Below are 12,753 nucleotides of genomic sequence, written 5' to 3'. Positions count from 1 at the left end.
TGGAATTCTCAGAACTGACAATGGCCCTGCGTATACTAGTCTTAATTTTAAGCAGTTTTGCAACACCTACAGAATTGACCATAAAACAGGTATACTATATAATCCTATGGGCCAAGCTATTGTTGAACAGTGTCATCGTGATATTAAAACTCTTCTTCAAAAACAAAAGAAAGGGGAAATTGAGGGTAAGAGAATAAGACATAGAATAGATTTGGTCTTATATACTATCAATTTTTTGATGATTGATAGAGAAGGATTAACACCTGCACAAAAACAATTCAAACAAGAGAAGATACACTTAACAGATCAAAAATTGGGAACAGTATTGTGGAAGGATCCAAAAACAGGGACATGGAAGGGACCTGCAAAACTATTAACGTGGGGGTGAGGGAATGATTGTATTTCTATGGGAAATGAAAAAGAGGCAATCTGGATCCCAGAACGAAACATACGACCTTTGCAGAGCAACCAAGAAGATGAAAATACAGGAGCTGAGGCCACCCAGAAAGAAACGCCCTCATAAACAAGTTGATAAAAGTATAACCATGATTACATTTCTTTTAGGGACACTTCAACTTGCAGCTACAACACCAATAGAGGAGGAATCACAACAATGGTTGTCTTTTATAGAGAATCCTCCATGGGTTAGAATAATGACCTGGGGAGTGAAAATGCCGGAGGTAGTAATGGTTGGGAATGGTTCTATATATTTTGGAAAACAACATGATATTCCTAGAAAAAATTCATCAGGCCCGTCTACAATGATAAGGTTTAATTTTACTGGGTTGGCAGGAAGGGTACCAATGTGTTTTAGCACCATTAATTTTAGTTCATGTGTACAATTGGAATTGATTACTAGATCAGCATGGTTAGAAAAGGAGGAGTAGGCATAACAGGGAATGAGATGTACAAGCTAACACTTAAGGGTATAAAAGGTACTCGGAATAACAATGGGACTGTTCACCGAAGTTTGTAACCTTTATGTCATAATAACACTCGTTGGGACACTTGTCAGCATCCCCTTCCGACTTTTATATCCTGTCAAACAGCATACCAAGAGGTCTATGAACGAAAGGACTTACACCTTCAAAGCTGGACTGGCAAAAGTGAGGAACCACATTCATAGGGAGGATGGGTGGCGCCAGAGTGGAAACCCTTGTGAAGGGGAAGCTGACAATCAAATATGGAAAGCTATGGCCTCATTAGACTTTGTTAATCTTACAGACCAGTATCAGTCAGAAGCAACACGGTCCTATTGGTCAAATTCAAAAGATATGCATGCTTGTTTAGGAAATAGCTACACCTTTATGTATGGAACAAATGAAAATGTTAACATAACAAAAATTGATGACAGTTGGAATATTATCTGTAAGAATTGTGCTGTTAATGAGTGTATTGGGGAAAAAGTGAAAGGTCACATTGTTTTTATAATCACCAGACCCAGATTTGCTTTAACACCTGTTAATTCTTCCAGATGGTATGCTTCCGCAGCTGATGAAACATTTCACCATCTTACTGTAAAACTGAGACCAAAACGATGTATTAGTTGTGTTGTGTTAGGGATAGAATGCTTGTTTCTGCACTTGCTTCTTCTGTATCTATAGCAATGTCTGTATCCACTGTTCAAAACCAGATAGTAGAAAGCCAATATATTGAAGATTTAGCAAAGAATGTAAGTTTGGCATTACAAAAGCAAAATAGAATTAATACTGAATTTTATCATATGCTTACTGAACTTAGAGACACAGTTATTGACATTGGACATGAAGTGGATGTAATTAGAACCCGTATGCTTATGAAATGTGATTATAGATTTACCTTTTATTGTGTTATGCCCATGTATTATAATGATACTCAATACAACTGGAAGAAAATCAGAAATCATTTAAACGGTATATGTACAAATAGCTCCATAACCGTAGATATTGATGATTTGAATAAAATAGCACATGATATTGATCAGATTTCGAAGAAAGATTTAAATCCAAAAAATATGGCTGATGACATTTGGAACTGGATAAAGAATGTTAATCCTGTAAAATCACTAGAACATTGGCTAATTTCTTTAGTTCCCTTGGCTATCATATTACTATTGGCTTTATGCATTGTTCCATTAACTTTCCGGTGCTTATTAGACCATGGCAAGGATATTCAAACCCAACTCCATTATCTGAATTAACAATAAAAGAAAGGAGGAGATGTTGAGGGCTATGATGGAGTGCATTCCTAAGTCCAGGCCAGAACTTAAGTGAAGCCTGTTCTCATGAGAATGTGCTCATAAAACATCTGTTACTGGCTCTCCATGACCCTGAGAACTGATGTTCTTGCAGATAAAGTGAGGCACGGAGCCTGGGAAAACCAGAGGCCAAAGGGAACTAAGAAAATATCTTGTTCTCACACGTATGTGATTTTTTGCTATATGAACTCTGACCCTCAGATCATTAAACGGATTGCTTGCTTGCATCCTGCCTGACCCGTGTCTTTCTTACACTGTGTCTCCGAGTCTTTTAGGGAGCGCAGGTTGCTCCTGACACTCTGACAGTAAGGGGACATATTTTCAAATTATGGACTGATTACTTGCAAGTACTTGGATAATTAGAAGAATTTAACAAAGTCTGATGCCCATCATTGCCAGCCACAGCTGGGTTCTTTTGATTGCAACAAATTCAAATCATTTCTAGACAAAGCAGGGTCCTTCATCAAAACCCCCAATGGGACACATTCTTTCTTTGGTATCCAGAAAACTGTAAATGAGAATCTAAATCTAAATTGTGTGTGTGTGTGTGTATACATATATACACACATATACATATACACACATACATACATATACATATAAACATATACATGCATATACATATAATATGAACATGACTTAGAAGGGGGACTTTAATTTGTGCACACAAAATTATTTTAAAGAAAGTTGCAGTTTTTTGTCTGTCTTTGTTAGTGCTATTTGTGTTAAGTGTGCTTGTGTTTATTTGTGTGTGTGAGTTAGCAAGGCTTCTGGAGATATCTAGCAAGGATCAGACTGAGAATAGCAACATGCTTGTGCAAAAGGTTGATAGTTGAAAAGCCTTGCTAGTCAGGGAATACTGTGGCCTCTTTCTCATGACTGCTGGTCTGTTTGGATTTTTTTTTGTGCCTTTATGTGTCTCTCAGAATCTGTGTGAATGCAGCTGTGTGCATAGAGCTTAGAAGGAAAATATTTTGCCAACAAATCTACCTCTGTCTTTCTTGTGATTTTTTTTTTTTAGTTCTTTAAGCCCTCAGAGTATTCCTGAAGTCTGAGGGGAAAAGGGCTGAAGGTCCCCTTTTAAATGTTAACTCTTTCCTGGTTCATGAAACAGAAAAAAGTTAAATGTGAATTGGGAATCAACCAAAAGGTAAATAGGATTTGATTAAAAAATCTAATTGATACTTGGGAGTTTTATAAATTAAAGTGAAGTAGAAATCAATTTAGAATAACTTTTAAACTGATGTTTTGAACTTGAAGAGATTTTGCTGTAAATTATATGAGACTCCTATCCATTTTTTATAATAAATTATATGTTTGGATTGAGAACTATTTTGCTTCTCGCCCATAAAAAGAAAAGCTTATTTAAGAAACCAACTTGAAATTTACATGAAATTTATTTGGATAACTGTTTTATGTTATTTCTCTGAATAATATACCAGAACTTAATTGTTATGTGAATAGACCAAGTTTTTATAAGCTGTTAAAGTTTTTATACTTGCTAAGAATACCTTAAAGGATTTTTGGTGCTTTCATCTCTTAGGGAACAACAGAATTGTAACTGATTGGCAATAATCCAATGGAGTTTAGCTATTTTAAGTAAAGTACCAGTAAAGTCACAATTATAGTGAGCAAAAATGTTTACAATATGTCATTGGTTTTGTTTAACAACAATGAATACTATTTTTAAGGAGGAATATAATGTTTGGGTTCTTAGGCACAGATTATAGCAAAGGTTTGTAGAGTTATGACTGTTTCTTAAAGGCAATAATACTTGAATAATACTTTCTGAAACCTCCCCTATTCTCCTTGTTATGCTTATATCAAGAGACCCTGACCATCAGCTGTCACAGTATCCTGTTGCTAAAGTTAAAGGAGATAACTTTCTCTGAACAGCATACTGTTGTTCATTAGCAACAGATCAGTACAAGACTTCTTACCATATTTTCTTTTATTATTTACATGTGGAACTTCAGAACATCACAAAGCACCATATACATTTTACTCTTTCCCTGGATCTGTTTCGGCAACACAATCATTTTTGGATATTGCCAAGAGATATGAATAAAAATGTTATATATTTTATATTTACTTCAGTAAATGCTGATAATCTTACTATCCACTTTCTATTGAATTGTGGGCATTAAAAATAAGTTGATTGGTCTTTTACCATCATCATCTTGATAAGGTACCCACGTGGTATATGGAAGCTGCCAATGCATTTCTCTGAAAACCTTTATGTTTTTTTTCTTGGTGTATTCACTATTGGGTTATATTGCGGCATTAATGCATAAACAGTCACTGTTCAAATGAAGGCTTCATGCCCTACTTGCCTATATTCAGAGACAAATGGGATTACTATTAGGTGGCAATATTACTGAATATAGGCCACTTATTAAGTTACTAGGACACTTAGTTTCCGGGTCTTCTTTCATTACCAACAGCTGACATTTTAATAGTTAAGATGTCTGTTTTTCAGACATCATCCCATTTGATCCTTACTTACAACAAGTCTGTAAGGCAAGTATAATTCATGTCATTGCACCTACTTTACAGATAAGGAAATTAAGGTAAAAAGAAATAAAGTAACTTGCCCATGGTCACACAGCTAGTAAGCTGTGTAGAATCTGAACCCAGGTCTCTCTTGATTCGGGTCCATTCATTGCTTTTTTTTTTTTCATTCTATCAGAGCTTCTTCATTTTGAAAGCTTAAAAAGGAAAACATTTTTGAATCACATTTAACCTTACCAATATGTTATTCGGGCAAAGTTTTGATATTAAAAACTTCTTGAAGTACATTCTTTATATAGTCTCTCTCCAAAAGTTTGTTTTGCTGATCTGAATATACTTTCCATGCTTCATATCTAATTTTCAAAATGCATAAATTATCTTTCTAAAATGCTATCCACATCCAGAGAAAGAAGTGATGGAGTCTGAATACAGATCAAACCATACTATTTTTTACTTTATTCTTTTTTGGAAGGTTTTTTTGGTCTATATTTTTTCACAACATGACTAATATGGAAATATGTTTTGCATGATTGCTACATGTGTAGCCTATATCAAATTGCTTGCCTTCTCAATGAGGGAGAGGGAAAGGAGGGAGATAATTTGGAACTCAAAATTTTAAAAAATAAATGTTAAAAATTATTTTTACATGTGATTAGAAAAAATAAAATATTTTTTTAAAGAAATCATCTTTCTAGGTGCTTTGTGTTCTGTTTTATTTTTGCCTACCACAACTCATATATAAAACATATGTAAGGCCCTCTCAGCACTAACCCTCACCCACTTGCAAGCATAGGTTGGATCCCCATGATATGATGTACTTTGTGCATCCACACTGCTAAAACCATTGAGTCCGAATAGCTGTTTACTTTCAGTAGTCAGCCTGATGACACAATTAGGTCAAAGCAAAGACACTCCCTGAAACACCATTATCAGAACAGCAGCAACAAAATATCTCCCTCATAAACTTAGGGCACACACTCATACAGATACATAGAATGTCAGTAAGGAGAGTGGATACATATAGAGTTCACAATGGGAGAGGCACTCACGTAGGGAACATATCACACCAAAGCAAATCACACCTCTGGCATTGGTATTTTCTCATGCTGACACCTGGGTGCACTTTCTGTTAGGTAGGTTACTCTTCTGGGACTCGAGAGAGTGATCCTCTCCAAAGCTCATCATGACCCCATTACTGAACTTTCCCTCTGCTGGGCACAATATCTATTGGGGGAGTTCCTTGACTGTAAGATTTCATTGCCAATGCCCAGCCCCAACTCTTCTGTATTCTGGGAGAAGCACAAGGGAAAAGACAGTGCATTTTTCTCTCCCTCTAGAGCTATCAGTCTTCTCAATTGACAGAGATAGCTATCCTCAGAGGTTGCTCATGCTTTTTAAAGCCAGCAGGTGCATGACTGATCCTTCAGCCAGTATTACAGCCACTCTATAATTCATCACAGCCGCAGAGGCCATATAGTTCAACCCTTTTATTTTACAGATGAAGAAACAGATATATGACAGAAACTACCAACTCTTCTCATGTCAGCTTCTTCCTTGAGTCTTTCTCTCCCTTCTGAAACCTGAAAGGAGGTTGAACTCATGGATATTCTCTCTCAAAGTCAGAAGCCAGAAAAACATGAAGAGACTAGAGAAAGCAGATCTGTTTTTCCCTGGATCTCTCTTCTTCCCTGCTCTGTTACATTCCTCATGGAGGGAAAGGCACTAAGTAATCTATCTCCATCAATGAGGGGACAGACCACATAATTAGCCCTTTGATCCACAGTCACACTAAAAAATATAGCAGATAGAAGGTTATATGTATGTATAATATTAAATATTTGGATTAAAATGGAAAATTTAGTACATTATCTTTGAATTTCCAGAGAGGTGCATGGTGCCATCATAGCCAAAGCATGTGTACATTTTTACAAATTTACTTGAGAAAACTTCTTGCGCTGAAAGTTAAAGGTGCAAGTTTTGAAAACAATAAACCTATCAAGAAGCCAAAATAAAATGCTGGCTATTAGTCATAATGATATTTTCATCTAATAGGAATGTTTTAGCTAAAGACAGCCTCAACTTGATTTTCAAAGTTCTGACCCTATCACTCCCTTACTATAAAACCAAGATAAAATACAAAAACCTTAGCCTGGCATTTAAGGCTTCCACAATTTGGCTTTCTAGGCTTATTTCATAGTATTCTTCACATATTCTTTCAACTACTAAGTTCCACATCTCATACTGTATTGTCCCACCTCTGTTCATTCATACAGGCCAGCTCTCATGTTGAGAATATAGTTTCACCATATTTTTGCCTATTGAAAGGCTTATTTTGTTCCTTGAAATCTTAGTTCAGTGACTATCTCCTTCATAAAGAGTTTCTCCTTGCTCAATTTTTTAGAACACTTTGTCTACACTTCTTTCTTGCCTTTATTTCTATTCTATATCTATACACATTCTATTTTATATCATTCTTATTTGTGTTAATATTATATCCTCTATATTACATAGCTCCTAGAAGACTGTTTATTTTGTGACCTGATTCTTCTGTACCATACCTGAGTTGTTTGATGGTTTGGGCTGATCATCATTATTATCACATCTATATTCCTAATCCTGAACTTGTTGAGAATCCAGACTAGCTATCAGCATTTCCACATTTTATGGAATGTCTCTCTAAAGGTCACCACAGCCTAAATTCTAGGCAGGAAAGATGATTCAGGAAAGGTGCAACCTTCCCCAATTGTCTAAACTAAAGTCCTCAATCTGAGACAAGGCTATTGAGTTGACTACTCATGTGTCTTCTTCACTTAAAATATTACCTTCTGAATAATTATCTGGCTTAAAAAGCTTTTCTCTGGGAAGTGATGTCTTCTCAGAGTCCACTTAGTTAATTGATCATCATTTCTTTTGTTCATCATATCATTATATTGTATCATTATATTAATGACCTTCAGTAATTGGACAAAGGTAGTTAAGATGAAAATTATCTTTATGGCACTTTCCCTCTGAGATTACCTTCCACTTACACTATATACAATTTGCATGTACACTTTTTGGCATGTTATCTCCCCCATTGGAATGTGAGCTTCTTGGGGCAGGGACCTTTTTGTTCCCATTAGACTTTCATTTTATCTCCAGTGCTTAGCGCAGTGCCTGACACATTGTAAGTACATAATAGATGCTTCTTGATTGAAATGTTTATTGACTGAATGACTAGCCTTCACTACTTTCTAGAGCTATCTTGCAAATAAGCAAATTGCCTAGTTTCTCAACAGTTTGTAATGGCTTGCTAAGTTGTGTGGTCTCTAAATAACCCTAAAGCCATGTAGAAGAAATCACACAGGTTTGTTTTAGTCATATCTGTATTGGAATGTCTTATGTTGGGGAATTTCCTTGAACAAGAGGAACAAGACCTCTTGAGAAAGATTTATCCATCAATGACTGTGGGTCAAAAGTAAGACACCAAACTGAAAACAGATTTATTAGCATGCTAAGGAAACTGCTGAGCAGCTTCAACTTCCTAGGGGTATGGAGTAAGTAAAGCTTTTATATAGTCAATCAGCATCATTTTGTAGCAACTTAGGATAGATAAGTAACACATTTCATAGCAGAGGGAAGTTTAGAGAAAGGAATTATTCAAAGGAGAAAAGGAGGGAGGGTAACTACTTCTGAGAGAATTTTTACCTTGCAGTTTTCAGGGTTTGTTATCAGAATGAGAAGACATTTCCTGTTCAAGATCAGGAGACAAGGGGAAGTTACCAATATTTCTATAATTGTAAAAGAGGACCTTTTAGACAAAACTTCAGGCAACTAATTAGATGAGACTGTAAGTGTCTCTTATGCAAGAACAACAAATAGTTGTTACAACAACGGATGGGATCATTCACTTTACATAGTTTGTTATATTTTATTTCTCCTTACTTTCCACTATTTGGCCACATGGAGTTTGGGGGATTTTTAATCTATCAAATATTAAGAAATTATTTTGGTTCCTTTTATCCATCATACTTGCATCTATGAGATGAACCACATACAATTTGTCCAGACATTCCCCAATCAATGGCTATACTCTTCAATGTTTCAGGTTTTAGTTTTTTTTTTTTACTTTCACAAAAAGAGCTACTGCAGATATTTTGCATATATTTGTATATCATCTATATTGTATATTGTATATTAGTTTATTGTTTTTATTTTGTATGTTGTATTTTGTCTATATTTTACATATATATCTTAACTGTGTTGACTATCTTAAAGCATAATCCTGGATATTGAGATAGCTGGGTTAAAAGGAATAAATGGGTTAGCAACTTTCCTGCATAATTTAATATGTGTTTCTCTTATTATTGGTCATCTGGGACATTTTTTCATATGGTTGTTGAATTAGGTATGAAAGCTCCCAGGTGTTGAATTTTGTAAGAATGAGCACATGGATAGCAATCTCAATTATCATGGAATGATACAGTCTAACAGGCATTCAAATATACATGAAACTATAAGCGGAAAATGGCTTCCTGATGCCTTCCTATTTCTCATGGAAGGAAGTCCACAGGTCCAAGTGCCAGCAGTCCATGTGGAAGTAGAAATTTTCAAGTTGGAAAAGCACCAATATTTTATCTGTGACTGTTTTAATGCCCTTAAATTCTAGGACCAAGGATGCTCAGGTAGTGGTTAAAAAAGTCATTAAAGTGAGCATAGCTTTTTCTGTTGAGTTTGATTTTAAATATATAGAAATGTTGTTGATTTGTGTGTTTTTAGTTATATTCTACAACTTTCCTGAAGTTATACATTGTTTCAATTAATTTAAATGGACTCTTTAGGGTTCTCTTGCTAGATCATTATATGTTCTGCAAAGAACTATACTTTTGCTTCTTTCTCATACTTATCCCCTCAATTTCTTTGTCATTTCTACAACCAGCATTTCTGGAACTCTATCAAATAATAGTGGGAATTTTTGTTTTACCCCTAATATTCTTAGAAAGGTCTCCATCCTCCAATATTGGAATTTGTTTTGATGAAAAGTAATCCTTCCCTTCCTTTTAAACCTGCCTTTCCCTTTTCCCTGTTCCTACCTATTTTCTTATTGAGTCTAATCTATTTCTCACCAAACTCTATTTATGTGTATGTGCATGTGTTCAACCCTCCATACTCCAGTTCAGCTAAAAGTGAGATTTATATGATGCTCATTCCCCTTCTTCCTTCCTCTATTTTTCCATATTCATCTCATATACCCCTATTATGTTGCCATGTTGCCAATAATAATGCTTTCACAGTTTTGTTCACGCACTTACCTTGGGTTTCTATTCCCTCTTAACTATATTTGGTCATTTTGAAAACTGTTCCCTTTGCAGAAAAGAAATTGGAAAATTGACATAGCTCTCTGTTTACTCTGTCATCAGTCAATGCTGACTAGAAATGCTGATCTATTCCATCCTTGTTCCTTTTCCTCTGAATATAACTTTAAAAAAGCCCTTCATGCTGCCATTAGCATTTTTCATAAACCATAGCTCATTTTTAATGTGTCTTCCTGATAGTATTCTTTTGTATTTGTCTTTGGTGATTTCCCTTTCTTCTGTATTTTCTGTATATGTATGTTTAAACCAGGAAGCTCCATATGCTGTTTCTTACATTCCTTACTCATTGTGATTATTCCAATTTGTATATTTAGAATTTCACTGCTTATAACATCCCATCCTCTTAATCTGTATTCAAGCTTTGAGTCCTGGTCCCTGGGATTGTCTTCTCTGAACATTTTGAAATAAGCTTCTCTAAATGGCTTGTGTCTGTGTCTGGCAATGCCATGTGATTTCTCCCCCTGCATTTAAAAATATTACAAGATGAAAAAAAAATCGTGTTAGCTTTCCATCAATTCTGTGTGCCTAACCAGTCCTTTCTTGCTTGTCATGTGAAGTTCAGAACAACAGTTTCCTTCTTTGCTTCTTTTCACATCTGAAAGAGGAAATTGTTGGCTAGAGAAGCCAAGAGTTTATCAGTTACTATGCTGTTAACAGATTGAAACTTTTGATACATCTGACAGGTTGACGATCTTATTACTACTGTATCTTGCTTCTGTACAGGTTTTTTTTTGCCTATAAGGAAAGCGTTATCCATGTAAAGGGCCTCACCTCAGCAGGAAACAGTGAGGTTTATTTGGGAGCACAATGGATACCATCATTAGCTGCCTGGGAGATGCATGACTGTGGACTATAGAGACCTAAGCTTCCAAGAAATGTCTTGACTCTAGAGAGTTGAACTTGTTATATTCTCTCCATTCTGGCTTCCTGATCTTTTGTACATATTCCTTCAGGTTTAAATTCTGACCATCAACCAATTCATTCACTCATCTCAACTCCTTAGATATTGGTAATCCAAAATCACTCTGGTAATAGACCAACCAGAGCTCTGAAGTACATTGACTCTCATTTCCATCATGAGTCCATTGCCCAAGGTTACTCAGGTAGTAAATAGGACAGCGGGGATTCATATTCATTTCCTCTGATTCAGATTGACTACTCTGTCCACTATACCATAGTGGAAAGAGTGAAAGTAATGCTATCTGTTTGTCAAGGATTTAGAGCTGGAATAGTAAGTAGCAAGACTGTATAGAAATATTTGGTAAATAATTATATTATCCTATTGAAATGTCCCAAAAATAGTTGGGCTACTAAAAAAACTGGATTGGACAGAACTAGTGAGGAGGCAGGCATGGTGTAGGAAATGAATAGCCCATGATAGTGAATCTGAAAAATTCAAAAGAGAGAGTTGAAGGAATAAATCCTACTGAGCAAAACCAAATAAATGAGATTTAAATGTGAAAGTTCATAACTTTAAAAAAATCAGTATTAGAGACAAGTAGAAGACTCTCACCATCCCCTCTCTAAGATGGCATCACATATAGGTTATATATGTTCAATCATGTAAAACATAATTCAATATTTGTCATGTGGTAAAGGAAGTAGGCCAAAAAAAAAGAACCACAAAAAAAGTGAAAATAAAGAAAGTGAAAATAGCATGCTTCAATCTCCATTCAGACTCCATCAGATGTTTCTCTGAATGTGGATAACATTTTCCATCATGAGTCCTTTAAAATTGTCTTAGATAATTTTGTTGCTGAGAAGAGCTAAGTCAATCATAGTTCATTATCTCACAATGTTGATGATACTGGTAATGTTTTCCTGGTTCTGCTCACTTCACTTTGCTTCAGTTCATGCAACCCTTTCCAGGTTTTTCTGAAATCTGCTTGCTTATTATTTCTTATAGCACAACAGTATTCCATTATTATTTGAATATTTTAAGGAAGTATCTGGACCTAGTGCCGCTATTCACACAATTTTACATTAACTGGTACCCAGCCATTCAAGGATCTATTTACTCCTATTCAAATATGGGACTCACTTAAAGTGTTGCAATAACAAAATTTCTAGGCCAGATGACATTAGATATTGGATATGAAAAAAGATAGATCCAGAAGGGCATGGTTTGGCAACTATTTTTAATATTTCATTCAAATATAACTATGTCCTGAAGGACTGGAAGCTTTCCTACAGCATATTAATCTCAAAAAAACATGAAAGGAATCTGCACTCCAACTAAAAACCCAAATCTTTAGATAAAACTATGACTAAGATCTATGTCTGGGTCCTGTAAAAAAGATTAGGTATTAGAACTCCAGGAATAATAGACACATCAGCAAATGCCAGATAGGTTTCATGTCAATTGAAAGCTGCAGTAAAAAAAATACACACACACACACACACACACACACACACACACACACACACATGCACCTAGGTGGCATAATGGATACAGTGCTGGGCCTAGAGTCAGGAAGATTCATCTTTGTGAGTTCAAATCTGGCCTTAGTCACTCACTAACTGTGTGACCCTGAGCAAGTCATTTAACCCTATTTGCTGCCTCATTTCCTCATTATAAAATGAGCAAGAGAAAGAAATGGCAAACCACTCTAGTATATTTTCCAAGAAAACCCTAAAGAGAGTCATGAAGAG

The 12,753-nt window shown here is 35.5% G+C and overlaps 1 pseudogene; it reads left to right on the top strand.

Moving 5' to 3' along the window:
- The first annotated feature begins 950 nt into the window (after positions 1 to 950).
- The window catches only part of LOC114048306, a 45,812-nt pseudogene continuing 34,009 nt past the window's right edge, over positions 951 to 12,753 (top strand).

Source organism: Vombatus ursinus, unplaced genomic scaffold (assembly GCF_900497805.2).
Source record: "Vombatus ursinus unplaced genomic scaffold, bare-nosed wombat genome assembly UNPS02014792.1, whole genome shotgun sequence".
Classification (NCBI taxonomy): domain Eukaryota; kingdom Metazoa; phylum Chordata; class Mammalia; order Diprotodontia; family Vombatidae; genus Vombatus; species Vombatus ursinus.
Note: the sequence above shows the minus strand (reverse complement) of the source record. Positions and strands in the feature narration are given on the sequence as shown.